Source organism: Schistocerca serialis, chromosome 1 (assembly GCF_023864345.2).
Source record: "Schistocerca serialis cubense isolate TAMUIC-IGC-003099 chromosome 1, iqSchSeri2.2, whole genome shotgun sequence".
Lineage (NCBI taxonomy): Eukaryota > Metazoa > Arthropoda > Insecta > Orthoptera > Acrididae > Schistocerca > Schistocerca serialis.
The window spans coordinates 177,597,736-177,612,889 of NC_064638.1; the positions used below are offsets into that span (position 1 = coordinate 177,597,736).

The 15,154-nt window shown below is 43.6% G+C and overlaps 1 protein-coding gene and 1 pseudogene across 1 annotated transcript in view; one reads left to right on the forward strand and one right to left on the reverse strand.

Moving 5' to 3' along the window:
• LOC126458367 (heparan sulfate glucosamine 3-O-sulfotransferase 1) overlaps nt 1–15,154 on the forward strand; it is a 145,193-nt gene that overhangs the window by 42,598 nt on the left and 87,441 nt on the right. The window lies entirely within an intron of this gene.
• LOC126428015 (5S ribosomal RNA) lies at nt 2,513–2,631 on the reverse strand (annotated as a pseudogene).

Below are 15,154 nucleotides of genomic sequence, written 5' to 3' on the forward strand. Positions count from 1 at the left end.
TGACACATTTTCACTGCGCTGCGCATCCGTTGAATTGTGAAAGGCGCGTATCGATTCGTTACGTGAGATGCCCCTTCCACTTCCATGAGCCCAAGGAATCAAGCGTGTAAATAAATAAACCTGAAGCGCATGCATAAATTTCTTTCACTCTTCTTAACACATCGTACAAAAAAAAAAAAAAGTTTTGTGCTCCTTCATCTATCTGTAGGCGGTGCCATTGATATTGACGTCAGGCATGATGACAGGTATTGAAATGGACCAGTATCTTAACTCGAATAATATTCAAAAATGGAAATATTCAACGCGCAAGACCCTTTGGCAAATTGGACAAAGCGGATTTGTTTTGTGCGCTTCAGTAGCAGCCCGTATACTACGGCGGAATTCATTCGTGTTTCCCTTTCTTGTTTTACAGACTCTGTGACGTTTACTTCTTCTACTTGATACAGATGCAAAACATAGCAAACAAGGATGTATTCCAGGTCAACAGGGCACCCCTGCCTTTGTGACAGATGTCCGGCGATTCCTGCAGTGTCTAGAGCCGGGGGTTGGTGTTTCGCTCAACAGCTCTAGGATTCGTTTGACTCTGTGCGTAACTGCTATCATTCACTAACCACCCCTTTCATTTCAACACGACTGCTGCCTCCTACATCGTGAACTATCTGCCTTATGTACTCACATCTAGTCCTGCCTCTACGAATCTTCCCTTCTGCCATATCTACGACAACATGTACCTGCAACTATTCATGACGTAATATTTGACCGACCACTCTGTCCTTTTGTTTCATTACCTTCCTTATTAGCAACGCTTCTTTGTTGCCACATTAATCTATCTGACCTTAAACAGTCTCCTGCAAACATAAAATTTTACAGGCTTCTAATAGTTTTACTTGTATCTACCCCGCTATTGACACTTCGCTCCTCCACCGAGCTTTTTACGAATCTTGTAACTTATTGGCCAGACGAAACCGTCAGCCTGCCGCCCAGACACAATAGCCGCCTGAGACCGGACCAGGTAACACCCTTCACCCTGTGGTGGCGCACGCCGAGAGATGCCCCAGGGCTATAACACACGGTTCGTCAGGAGAGCTATCGGGGCGTTGACGCACCCATACACATACTGTCAAGCTAGAGAAAATCAGATGTTTGCGAATAAAAAGCGGAGATGACAAATGGACACGACCACAGATCACTGGACGGCAATTTCTTAATGGGCGATACGCTGCTTGCGGACAACTATATTGGTGCTTGTGTGTGGTCCTTTTGCCGGGAGAATTATGGACGACACGAAATACACTACCGGCCATTAAAATTGCTACACCAAGAAGAAATGCAGATGATAAACGGGTATTCATTGAACAAATATATTATACTAGAACTGACATGTGATTACATTTTCACGCAATATGGGTGCATAGATCATGAGAAATCAGTACCCAGAACAACCACCTCTGGCCGCAATAATGGCCTTGATACGCCTGGGCATTGAGTCAAACAGAGCTTAGATGGTGTGTACAGTTACAGCTGCCCTTGCAGCTTCAACACGATACCACAGTTCATCAAGAGTAGTGACTGGCGTATTGTGACGAGCCAGTTGCTCAGCCACCATTGACCAGACGTTTTCAATTGGTGAGAGATCTAAAGAATGTGCTGGCCAGGAGAGCAGTCGAACATTTTCTGTATCCAGAGAGGCCTGTACAGGACCTTCAACATGCGGTCGTGCATTATCCTGCTGAAATGTAGGGTTTAGCAGGCATAGAATGAAGGGTAGAGCCATGGGTCGTAACACATCTGAAATGTAATGTCCAGTGTTCAAAGTGCCGCCAATGCGAACAAGAGGTGATCGAGACATGTTACCAATGGCACCCCATACCATCTCGCCGGGTGATACGCCAGTATGGCGGTGACGAATACACGCTTCCAATGTGCGTTCTCCGCGATGTCGCCAAACACCTATGCGACCATCATGATGCTGTAAATATAACCCGGATTCATCCGAAAAAATGACGTTTTGCCATTCGTGCAGTCAGGTTCGTCGTTGAGGTACGCATTTCTCCACCTTACACGAGGTATCACAACAACGTTTCACCCGGCAACGCCGGTCAATTGGTGTTTGTGTTTGAGAAATCGGTTGGAAAGTTTCCTCATGTCAGCACGTTGTAGGTTTCACCACCGGCGCCAACCTTGTGTGAATGCTCTGAAAAGCTAATCATTTGCGTATCACAGCATCTTCTTGCTGTCGGTTAAATTTCACGTCTGTAGCACGTCATCTTCGTGGTGTAGCAATTTTAATGGCTGGTAGTGTAGTTGATAACTTATTCCGAACAGGCCTCGGAAGGCCCTACGGTGCAGCCTAACCGTTTTGTCATCCTCAGCCGATAGCCGTCACTTCATGGGGATATGGAGGGGTATGTGGTCAGCGGTGTGCTGACACTCCCCCAGACGTGACTGTAGCCGCCACTTCTCAATCAAGTAGCTCCTCAGTTGGCCTCACAAAGGCTGAGTGCACTCCATTCGCCAACAGCGCTCGGCATACCTTGACGGTCACCCATCGAAGTGCTAAACAAGCCCGACAGCGCTTAACTTCGGTGATCTGATGGGGACCGGTGTTACCACTGTGGCAACGCCGTTAACAAGGATGTTGAACAATAATTTGATTGGCCAGAATAACGATACAAGCTTGCCAATGGGGTGCTAGGCCATGTCTAGGAAGATAGCTCTGCAGAAGAGCTCTAACAAAGAGAGCTGACTTTCCGGTGGGGCTCGATAGAAGAGACTGCTTCACTTGGAGATGCCGAGCAGGAACATCGATTGTGGCCCTGGTGAGACTTGGCTTCTAAGCACCAGATGTTCATCTCTGGCCACGGCCCGCCGCCTCCACGCTGCCACCGAGACGCGCTGCCAGCCAACTCCTGCATCCATTCAGACGCGCCGCTAGCAGCACGGACATCGGCCGGAAGATGACTTGCACTACAGCACTCCTATCAAAGTCTCCCGCCACTTCCGTCTCTCCCTTAACAAATATTTTTTAAACCTGGTGACATGATAGTTTTTGTGGTTCAGGTGCTACGGTGTGCGGATACTGATCCTCATATCTTTGAATACGGTACAGTCACCTGTCATCGTTGTCATGACACTGTGGTCTTTCCCCATGCGCTTCTTTTTGAGGATGTATTACGCCCTAGTTTCATTTTACTGGATGACAATGGCCGAAAGCGTCAAGCACCGCAGGTGGAGAACATCTTGGAACGGGAGTATATTCGGCGAACAGACTTTCCTGCCAGTTCCCCCTACTTAAATCCCATCGAGCACGTGTGGGGTGCGTGTGGTGGACATATTCCAGCACACCAACATGCACCAACTACCAGCCAGCAGCTGTCAACTGCTGCCGGCCGAAGTGGCCGTGCGGTTAAAGGCGCTGCAGTCTGGAACCGCAAGACGGCTACGGTCGCAGGTTCGAATCCTGCCTCGGGCATGGATGTTTGTGATGTCCTTAAGTTAGTTAGGTTTAACTAGTTCTAAGTTCTAGGGGACTAATGACCTCAGCAATTGAGTCCCATAGTGCTCAGAGCCATTTGAACCATTTGTCAACTGCTCTGGTAGAGAAATGGAACGCCCTATCACAAGAACTCGTTACCAACGTTGTGTCAAGCATGGTGATTATTAGTGCTAACAGACACCATGGTGGAGCGTGATAGCCGTGAATTTCAATGAACTACAAACATCAGCTGTGTACGCGACGTTCATAGAATCAGCGAGGAGAGTTGAAAATGTGTGGCCGACCGGGATTCGAACCAGACATCTCCTGCTTACTAGGCAGGCATTAGCGCGGCCCCCCTTCCCGGACATGTCCGAGAAAACAGACACCGAAAATGTATAATTACGGCGATCACAAGCGAATGATCATTTCTGTGCGGATGCACACATACGCTCGAACTCATGCGGGAATAGGCCATGCCGCGACCATTGAGATTAATGGGCAGCGAGCACTACTTTCTTAGTATGGGGAGTAAGTTGAGAATGTGTGTCTGCTGGCGAAAGGGGGCGGGGGGCGTGCTTGGGATAAATCCGCGCAACCGCGCTAATTTCTGTCTCCTCGCTGGCTTCCGGGTTAGAGCGCCTGCCTAATAAGCACTAGATTCTGAGTACGAATCCCGGTTGGGCACACATTTTCAACTCTCCTCGTTGATTCTATCAACGTTCCGTACTCAGCTGATGTTTGTGATTCATTGCTGGTAAGCATGATGTACCGCTGTTAGTACTCTCCAGAGAACCACCATGAGTCACGGTGGCATCACTTTCAGTTATCTACTGTACCGTTCTGTACTGTATCACTTCTTTGTATGGTCCATGTTTCAGCAAGCTATGTTACTTTGCAGTGACACATCATGCGTAACTTACGTTCTACCTCAAGTTTTGGATATCAGTATCTTTGTAAACAGGCTTTCTTAAGACCAGGCTTTGCCCATTTTGACATTGTGTATTTGTGCGTGTATTGTGTACTGAACCGGGAACCTAGAAACGACGGAGAGGCTTCGCCCGGCCGTAGCCCTAAGTGGTTCCCAATCCCACACAAGGCACAGCAGTCCACCCACCCTCTGCCGCCCCGCACCGAACCCAGGGTTATTGTGCGTTTCGGCCCCCCAGTGGACCCCCTGGGAACGTCTCACACCAGACGAGTATAACCCCAAATGTTTGCTTCGTAGAGTAATTACGGTGTACGCGTATGTGGAGACACTGTTTGCACAGCAATCGCCGACTTAGTGAAACTGACGTGGAATAAGGGGAACCAGCCAGCATTCGTCGAGGCAGATAGAACACCCCCTTAAAAGCCATCCAAATACTGGCCGGCACACCGGGCTTCGACACTAATCCGCTGGGTGGATTCGTGCCGGGGACCGGCACGCCTTCCCGTTCGGGAAGCAGCGCGTTAGATCGCGCGGCTAGCCGGGCGGGCAATTTTGACATTAGTTCTTCCGGTTTTGAAATTGGATGAGAATCTATAATGGACTGCGCATTGACTGTCGCTTTGAAATCTCCGCAGATCCGTAATGTGGCATTGCCCACTGACTTCTGCTTATGGATTCTGTAATACCATTTCTTCTAGGCGGTGAGGTTCCTGTGTGACTGTTCTTTAACGAAAGGCGCTTCATTCTGGAGCCGCGCGACAGCTACGGTCGCAAGTTCGAATCCTGCCTCGGGCATGGATGTGTGTGATGTCCTTAGGTTAGTTAGGTTTCAGTAGTTCTAAGTTCTAGGGGACTGACGGCCTCAGATGTTAAGTCCCATAGTGCTCAGAGCCATTTGAACCATTTTTTTAAATTAAAGGGAATGTTCCGTGCTTTGTAAAGTTGGGGCACAGCAGTCAGCTTAAACATGTTGTGTGCCCTTTGATCTTGAATGCTACTTTGCAACTTTTTCGTCAATATGAATAATACGAATAAATCCCATGACGTACTATCTTTTACATGCAGTAACTGTTTCTCATTGACTATTCCTTACCTCTGTTTTCCTGTACGCACGTACCAATCTGAACTTGTAATGGTACTTTGGTAACTCGGAGAGTTACAGATTGCACCTTGTCATTCACTGAAAATGTTGCATTCTCGTTATGCTTATACAGTGAAAGTTTATTATTTTGTACGTGTCCGTTGTGAACAGCATTTGAAATTTTATTCTGAATCACTTTGGTATCGCTTATAATAAATCCCACAGCGTGTACAAGAATTTAATTCAACATTAGTGACGGTGTTCACAGAATTTTGATTCCGTTGTGGTCTTCACACGCTCTGTAATTTCATGATGTGGCTGTACTGAGCTCCATCTGCGCCTGTTGCTAATGTGTCGTAAACATGTTATCATTGTCGCATTGTCGCATTGTATCGCGTTGTATTCACATGTCCAAATTAAGCGTAGCCCGTATTTCAAAGAAGGATTCATTAAACTATGTAGGTCTTACTTTAATTTACTGTCTAGCCACAGCGTGATTAACATATATCCGATGAGAAATCTGTATACGACTTACTACACTTGTCGTTTTCCCACTGAAAAATACACTCTCTAGTTACGCCTTGTAATAGTGTTATCCACTCTTTACAACGTTGATCCGGTTTCTGGAAACATTAAAACAATTTATACCTGGTGAGTGCAACATGTATTTGGGCCTCCAGATATGACTGTAATTTATCTGTAATTTCTGAGTAGGACAGAGTCACTCAATACAGCTTTTGAACGAAATTGAGCACGTCAAGACCAGGATTAGCAACAAGGAAATCTGTGTTGTCTACATCACCTAGTACTTAAGGTGTGATGAAATGTTGTTCCATTCGGGATATAAAATACAGCCACTCTTCAAGTTTCCGGTTTCTGGCAATGCTGCTTCTTAGCTTCTAGTTTGGCTGGCTGTGTAACATGCAGCTCTTAAATTGTCGAGAGTTGTTGTAAAAGGAACATTATCGGCTGCAGCAGTTCCAGTTGAGCCATGTCTGAAAAATACAACACAAGAAAGTACACAAAATACTTTGAAATCTTCTTGAAAAAGAAACGGAATTAATAGACCATATACAGTTTTAAACAATCAGAAAAGTAAAGGCCACGTAGTAAGAAAGTATCACCGCATAAATCTGCACATTCACTCGACCAGAATTTGTGTTTGCCAGTTATGTTGTAATGGCAGAGACCCTGTCTTACACCCGCTTGAAAATTCGTCACCAGTTTATGACGGGCTTCCTCTTCCGACAGTTAGTGTAAAATTGGCAGTGCCACTTCTGTTCTGAATTTGTCGCCAAATTATGTAATTGTACGGTTGCAGGATGTTTCCTCGTTGCCAATTTATGTAATTGGCTAAGCTTTTCCTCGTCATGAGTGTGTTAATGGCGGATTGCAGCACTTTTCCTGGTCGCCAATGTATGGCGTGTTTTCCTCATCACCAATTTATGCTGCATTCACCTCTAACTTTAGATGGGATTGCAGGAAGCGACGCCCAGCCACAGAACGTCGTGATTGTAGGAAAGTGTCCTGCTTTTACGCTAACCACAGTTATGTCACAGGATAATACGGGCTGTCCCAGTAGGAATGGTCTGTGTATGGAGATCGGACAAGAATGCTCCTTTAAAGCAAAAAACTTGAAATGGATATATGCCTTGTTCTTAATGGTTTCTGAGATAGAACATTTTTAATATACATTGTTATTTATTTTCTGTATTGTTCAGTGCAATCCCAGGCTTACGCGTATGCACGTATACAACAGTTAATAAACATTGCAAAGTATCAACTGAAAATTCCTAAGTTTTAACACACTTACATCTAAGCGTTACCGCACACGTCACACCACAGGTGTGCAGTTAGTAAGAAATGTTTGAGCGTCTCGCTGGTTTCACTTATGCATTCGTGGGAGAACGTGCTGTGATGCTTCTTCTTCGAGTGCCACTGCACGTTTTCTAATGAGGGCAGCAGCGTCTATGACGTGACCAAGCAGTTCATTTCACGTATTCATTTTTTGTTTCTACACCTCACACTTCGTCCGATGCCATAAACAAACAACAAATTTCGTAAGGCTTGGCGATTTTGGTTGCTTTTACCACCACGACCAATCCAGCAGTTAGTGTAAGACACGTAAATGCACATCAGTAATCCAATAACAAAAGTTCATTAAATGTGTTGTACCTCGGAAATCATTTGGAACAGGGAATACGTCGATATAAAGTTTCTTGCTTCAAATGAGCATTCCAGTGATATTCCTCATTAGCGAGCATTCCTCTTAGGACACTGCATACATTTAAAACAAATAAGGCAACACACGAGAAACAAGAATAATTATTTATTAAAGTAATACACACTAAAATATACTCTCAGCTTTTGCTTTGTTGAGATGGAGTGCCGCTGATGTAAGACTTTTGAACCTATATTATCTGACACAGTTGATGATGACAAACTGATATAACTGAAACGCAGTTTGGGCTGCAGTTAGAGAGTTTCTAAGTTCTGTCTCTCGATAGATAGACACTTTGGCTACCATTTTGAGTAATTCTTCAACACTTAGCATTAACTGTCCAATGACTGGAACTGGTTGGCAACTGTAGACAACTTGCTGGCAACAGCTGAACCTTAAAAGACGATTTCATTTAGTGACAATGAACTCGCGAAGAAGAATTAGATCACGTTTAGTAATATGGGCGGAAATGGCCGAATTATCACGATACAATTAGACATAGTCTAGTAGTCAACAAATATTAATTATAAGTGGGAATTTCATTTAATTGAAAATGATTTAAGTTAAAACTTTTCCTCGGGGAACGTTGGTTTGAACTTAAAAAAACGGAAATAAATGTAGTGAACTTATGTTTAATATTTGTGGTTCTCGAAGTATTATGATTAGACTCTGCGATCGTCACAGTGATTTATGAGTTTAGACTGGCTTGATAGTGATACATTGACAACGGTTTCCTTGTTTTATTTGGAAGAGTCAAGAGGCATCCTATTTATTTTCAAAATAGCACGTTCGAAGGCGCAATCTGTGGAGGGGTATTCCAATGGCGATAACGCAGTTGTAGAAGATACGAGGTAAGCGTGTCTAGTGAGACACTGAGAGCGATCTGCAAGGATTTACTTTTGCAGTACCCCTCCGTAGGTAACTTCTCGTAAGCAAAGGTTTACGGTGTTACCATATTTAGGTGCAGTAATGTATTGTGGCAGGATTATTCCCTGTGTCGATGTTTTCCATCAGGAGACACCGGTAAATTTCATTTCATTTTATGAAGTGGAGCCGCTACAACTGGCTGGAGAATGCGGCTGATTAAACCAGTTCTGCTTGACGTCGGGAAGGCTAAGCGCGAAACGCACTGCTCATGTTGCCTATCCAAGTACGCTGTCAGCACGAAAGAAAATGACGACACAGTACCATTGTACCCGAAGCGGGTGGTGAGGAACTGCAGTTCATTCGGAGGTAGAGGCGTTCATATCCCCCACCCAGCCTCTCAAGTCTACGTTTTAATGGTGTTTCCCTTAAATCGCTTAAGACTCGTAATCAAGTAGGTAAGGCAGATGTAAGGAACTGATTTCGCGCTCTGTTAGGGGTCGGTGGATGCTAAGAGTAGCACCACAAGCGAACACCAGGGCGATTCATCTGAACAAGACACGGCTCTTTTCGGTTTCCCGACGAGGCCGTGCTCTTCGTCGACAGTACCTTAAATTCTACCCTTTGTTCTGTCCTTTGGCAGTATGATGATAATTGACTGTGAAAACAAAAATAGTACCGAGTAAGGAAAGCTTTAAGAGCAACCAACTCTCCACTTTCACCAGCCAGATATTCTTTCCAGTGCGAATCACTTACCACCTCACCTTCTCTCTTCAGTCGTACTCACTTGATGGTTATAATAACCTTTCATTGCTTGAGCCAGTGTAGACGGAAAACTATTTACCATATAGGCACCCAACTTTATAAGAGTGATGAACAGGCTGTGCGCTGCAGTACCTTCTTTATTAGCAGTGTTAGTCTCATGACTTGCCCTTAGGTGCCAATATTGTTACGGTGACGTAGGGCTGAAACATAAGCATCATTGCGCATTACAACTGCAGACAGTCAACATGGGTCTGAAAAAGGTTAGCAGGGATCTACACATAAAGCTGCTTCATCAAAACAACAGTAATACTGCTATAGCTCTTCGCGACTATCGTTGTTGTAAATGAATACTGCGAAGTTCTCTTTCCTCCAGGGTTGAAGAACGTGATTTGAAAGTTCGAATTAACGGCGATTTTGAACTTGTTTCTGGGAGATGCCAACGACCAACTTCGCCACAAATTTTTGAAGAAGTTATCTGTGCCATGGTTGAGATTGGAGAAAGCAATGTGTTAACTTCAAGCACTGCACGAGTTGTGTCACGACAGCTGAACATTCCATGAGCAACCATTGTGTCGGGCAGCATTAGAGCAATCGCTAGTGCGGTTCCAGGCTGTCGTGGTTGCGGATGGTCGTCACATTGAGCAACGTTCGTAGCCTGGAGGGTAAATACGGTACACAATTAACAAATTTTACCCTCTCATTTCGAAATTAAAATGTGTTTCTTTCAACTGTCTGTCCGTTGTTTCTCTTCCACGTGTCCTTACAAATGGTTACAAAAAATTTCATTGTCCTCACGTTTTGTATTATCGCGAAATATGGGAGTGGGTGTCACAGAAATGATACAGGATTTGAGCTGGAAATCATTAAAAGAAAGACGTTTTTTGTTGCGACGGAGTCTTCTCACGAAATTCCAATCACCAACTTTCTCCTCCGAATGCGAAAATATTTTGTTGACACCGACCTACATAGGGTGGAACGATCACCACGATAAAATTAGGGAAATCAGAGCTCGTACGGAAATATATAAGTGTTCATTCTTTCCGCGCGCTATACGAGATTGGAATAATAGAGAATTGTGAAGTTGGTTCGATGAGCCCTCTGCCAGGCACTTAAATGTGATTTGCAGAGTATCCTTGTAGATGTAGATGTAGATGTAGATGTAGATTCGATTTTGAATGAGGCCTTCTCAAAGAGCGAGAGTTTAATTATAATTGCCCTGTAAATACGGTAAACGTTATACAAACTCTAATCATATTTCACCGAATCTCTAATCAAAACACTGTGTCTCGCCTACCTTCATCCCTAGTGCCACATCCTTTTCCAACGAAAAATGAAGCGACTCCCACTAACAGAACACGCATCCCGTCCTCACATACACCTTACCTACTAGACATACCACACCCTCCCTTTCCTTCCCCGAACCAGCACTGACCGTCACTCTTTCATGTTTCAAATCTCGGTTCATAATCCAATTAAGATACTGCCTTACCTTCCCATAAAGTCCTCCATTCTGTACCCTACAAAGTTCCTCAAATTATTTAACCCCATCCATTTTCTCCAAAGCGTGGTGTAGCTTCCGTTTAGGCACTTCATCTTAAAATCAAGATATCGTCTAACATTTTGGCAATGCGACACTGTAATTGATTATGAAGAAATGTAAAACTGCGATACAGATGGGCAGTAATTTTTATTCTGAAAGTCCAAGCCGCCCGCAGTGGGGGCATCTCACTTTGTGCCTCAGTGACGTCGCTCTTGCTCCGTTCGTAGGTATTGACGAGGCAGTGACGCGGTTTGCACTTCGTAATCAGCCGGAGGATGTGGCCAAGCAGATGTGATGGTCCGCATCCTGCCGGCCTATAGAGGCGCTCCGCTCTCCTTTATGGACCTTTAACCAACCCCGGCGCTGTCTCTCCGGCTTCGAACAGCGCTGGAAGCGGACTGGGGCGCGTGCTCTCTGTGTAACGTTGCGGCAGTCGAGGAACCATTCCACAGTTACTTGTGTTTGCTTTCCTTCCGGGTCTTTGGAGGCACCAAGCCCCAGGGCGCGTTTGTGGCACCTATAATGCTACCACTCTGCCGAGAAGAAAGTGTGATAACCACGTTGCTCGGCTAAGAATGTCATAAAAAGAATCTCTGATTTAAATATACTGTCGGTTTGGAAATGAAGAACATGCTTTATTTGTAGACGGTTGAGAAAGGAAATTCGACACAATTTTGTTGAAGGTACCATGATGGATGTCGCTTCATATGATTGCTTAGCGGCTGAACGTTTAGGAAAAAATAAAATAACATGACTTTGCCTCCACGGAAGGATAATAGGACCCCCAATGCTACGAATAAACATAAGTTACTTTTCATGATGAATAAATCCGCTACAGTTGTACTTGACAAGTCGTTTGTTTGGATAAAATCGTATACACGGCCTGGGTTCCAAGATGTAAAACCCATCTTCAGGCGCTACAAAAAACGAAGGAAACCAAGGGAGATAATATACTAAATTAACTAGCATTGAAAGAGACCGTAAAATGTGAATATCAGGTCGTATCTTGACTGTGTATGACAAAATTGTACAAGTCATGCAAAAATTCCAGCAAGTTTATCAAGTACCATGCGATATCCCGTGCGAGTGAGGCTTGAAAGTGTTCTTTGAGTAAACCAGAATCACTTTGGCTGAACAGGACCTCAACGAAAAACCCACGAACGAATTAAGAAATACAGGATCTTTGCTAGGCTAATGTAACTCACGAATCAACTGCGAACGACATGTGGATGGGACGAAGGAAGTAATGAAGGTATAAATGACGTAAAATGCCACTTTCTGAACCTCAAAAGTAGCTTGCCGATAAGTGCCCAGCTCGCCGCATGTGGTCGATGTCCAGTCAGACTGGACAACAGACTGCCACGCAAACTACACACAATGAGACGCCTCAGCGCACATACATACACGACACAGAGTGGCCGCCGCCAGAACTAACACCGTGGATGGGAGGGACCACCGAAAAAGAAAAATAACAGCCAGGAACACGGCCGCACTTCCACGTTTTCTCCCTAACGCCACCTGCTACTAATAGCGCAGAAACCTTGTTACTGTATGGATGGCATCAACTAAGAGAGGCAAGTACAAAGCAAGAAATAAAAACAAAACATACAATGTATAATGCAACTGTTAAGAACTAAAAATAATAACATGTCTAACGAAATTAGCAAGAAATAAAAATAGTAAAACCGTAGTATAAAATATAAAAGAGACCAAATGATTTAAGCGTTAGTAATGGAGAGTGATGATCATCTGTGGCACGTTTCATTGTATAAGTATTTACGGGTAGTAGCTGAATGAAATAGGACGACGATGTCAAAAGAAGCACTGGGGATGGGAAAATAAAGACTAGATTAGTTGCAAGGGTACTAGAAAACTGTGGTACAGCTGTGTAGGAAATGACTTAAAAGACTCCAGTGCGAGCACATACTGAATGCTACTCCGGCGTTTGCAGTCCTTATACAGTAGACATGACAGCAGACACCGAAAGAATTCAGAGTCCTGCTGTCAAGGTCGTAACAGGTCGCTATACTCCGTATGAAAGTGTAACAGAGATGCTCGAGGAGTGTAAATAAATAGTGTTTTGGATAAGGGCGACGTTTTCAACTAATTTTAACATTTTTATTTTTAGGCGTGTAAAACGAAGTTATTTCCATTATATTATAACACTTAAGAGTCAAACATATATAGTTTCTTGGACCTGCTGCCTCCTACGTGTCTTTCAAGGGCATTATGTAATTACGATTCATGAAACGCTGCCAAGTCAGATCGTTTTACTCGTTACAATAGGCCTATTTCGGTTCAATGCCGTCGTTAAGTTACTTGTAAGTAAATGGTACATAAATCTGGAACAATATTTCTAGCATTTAGAGGTAAATATTAATTAGAAAGGACTGTTATAAAGTGTGTTACATACGTTAGATTGGTTTGACATCCATACGTTAACCCTGTTCTATCGCTGCCTGCTTGTTTTAATTAGTGTTGTTGGAGTACTAAGCTTGGTTATTCAAGGTATGACTTAACAGATAAAATTTCAGATTGTCTTGCTTTCCTTTAGAGCAATACGTATGTGACAACTTATTTGACAGGCGTACCAGCGATATTGTACACTGTAGTTAAAATGTTTTGTTCATCATCTTAGCTAGTGGTATTGTTGGCGGTCTTCTCTAATCTCTGGTTGTTTCATAATATTTTGTGTTTCTATACGTTTTCTTGACTGAAGTTTCAATAAAGTTACCGATCTATTTTTTGTTTTTTAGGTCAATTTGCTCATTAAGTATTCTTAGTGGGCAATTGTGTATAGGTAAATAGATTTCCATCTCCTCCAAAATGTTTATTAGTGGTCCTTTGAATGTTACTTGTAGATTGTTCTAAACTGTCTGTTGTGTGTTGTTCAGTTTTTAACTGGTGGAGAGCTGGAGTGTTCTCGCTGTATCTTACTGAAGTTTCTACTCGTCTGACCCGTGTAGAATTTATCGCTGTCTTTGCATTGAAATTTGTATGTGCCCTAGGCTCTAGTAAATTGGTAAATTTTATGATAATATTTTCTAATTAATATTTATCTGACCTGACGGTGGCAATTTGCCAAAATAGGCGTATTGTAACGAATAAAACGACTTTATTTACCAGCGTTTATGGAACCGTAGTTGCTTATATGACGCAGTGGATCCAAAACACAACAAATTGTTAAATTTGACGTCTTACAATATAAGGAAGACTCTGAGACAATGCTCCTACCACCATCACATTTCTCTCGTAGGGGGCCATGAGAATAAGACAAGATACAGTATATTATGGCGCACACAGACAATTAGTTTTTCCCCGCAGTTGGAACTGGACAAAAAATTCGTTAACACACACACACACACACACACACACACACACATGAAATCTCTCTCTCTCTCTCTCTCTCTCTCTCTCTCTCTAGGGGCTTGCGGTATGCGTACGGAGACGCAAGACGTGATAGTAATTTAGGGAACGTAATACGAAAAGCGAAAAGCAAGAAAAATTAACTTCAATTTAATACTTGCCATAGATAACATTAAACCGAGTGCAATCACAGCTAAAATGCTTATCCATAGCTTATGGGCTTTCAAGCATTAAAATAAAGATGTTACTATGAATCAAACTGATAAACATGCAGCTGAATGTAAGCTCGTTAATACATTATAGCTGTATTAACCATTTCAGTCTTAATGAAAACGAATGATATGAAAAGTGTGGTCTTATTAGAGAAATTTCGGCAGTGTTTGAATACAAAACATATGATAAACCTTGTCGAAGGACGTGAGAGTCGGCTTCCGAAGGAAGAAAAATTACGATTCAACGTCCCATCGACATTAGAGATGGAGCACAAGCTCGGAATATTTCAAGGATTGGGAAAGACATTAGTTGCGCCCTTTCAAATGCATCCCGGCATACACCTGGAGTTAGTTAGAGAGATCACGGAAACCGTAAATCAGGATGCTTGGACGCGGATTTGAACTGTCGTCCTCCCAAATGCGTGTCCAGTGTACAAAACATGCGCCACCTCGCCTTGTTGGCCGTTCGAAACGACGAGAGATGGGTGGATATCATGAATAGTTTGGCGCATACAGCATACGCCGGGTAGTGTTTCCTTTCCCCTGTCTTTTCAGTATTCTGATTAGATGCAGATAGCTCACAGATCAAATTGATTACAAAACCCTATTCGATTCCGTAATGTTAACCCCTCAGAAATAGTCGGCAAATAGAAGTGACCGAACCTGGAAGGAAATTTCAAAACACAATTGCCAGATTCA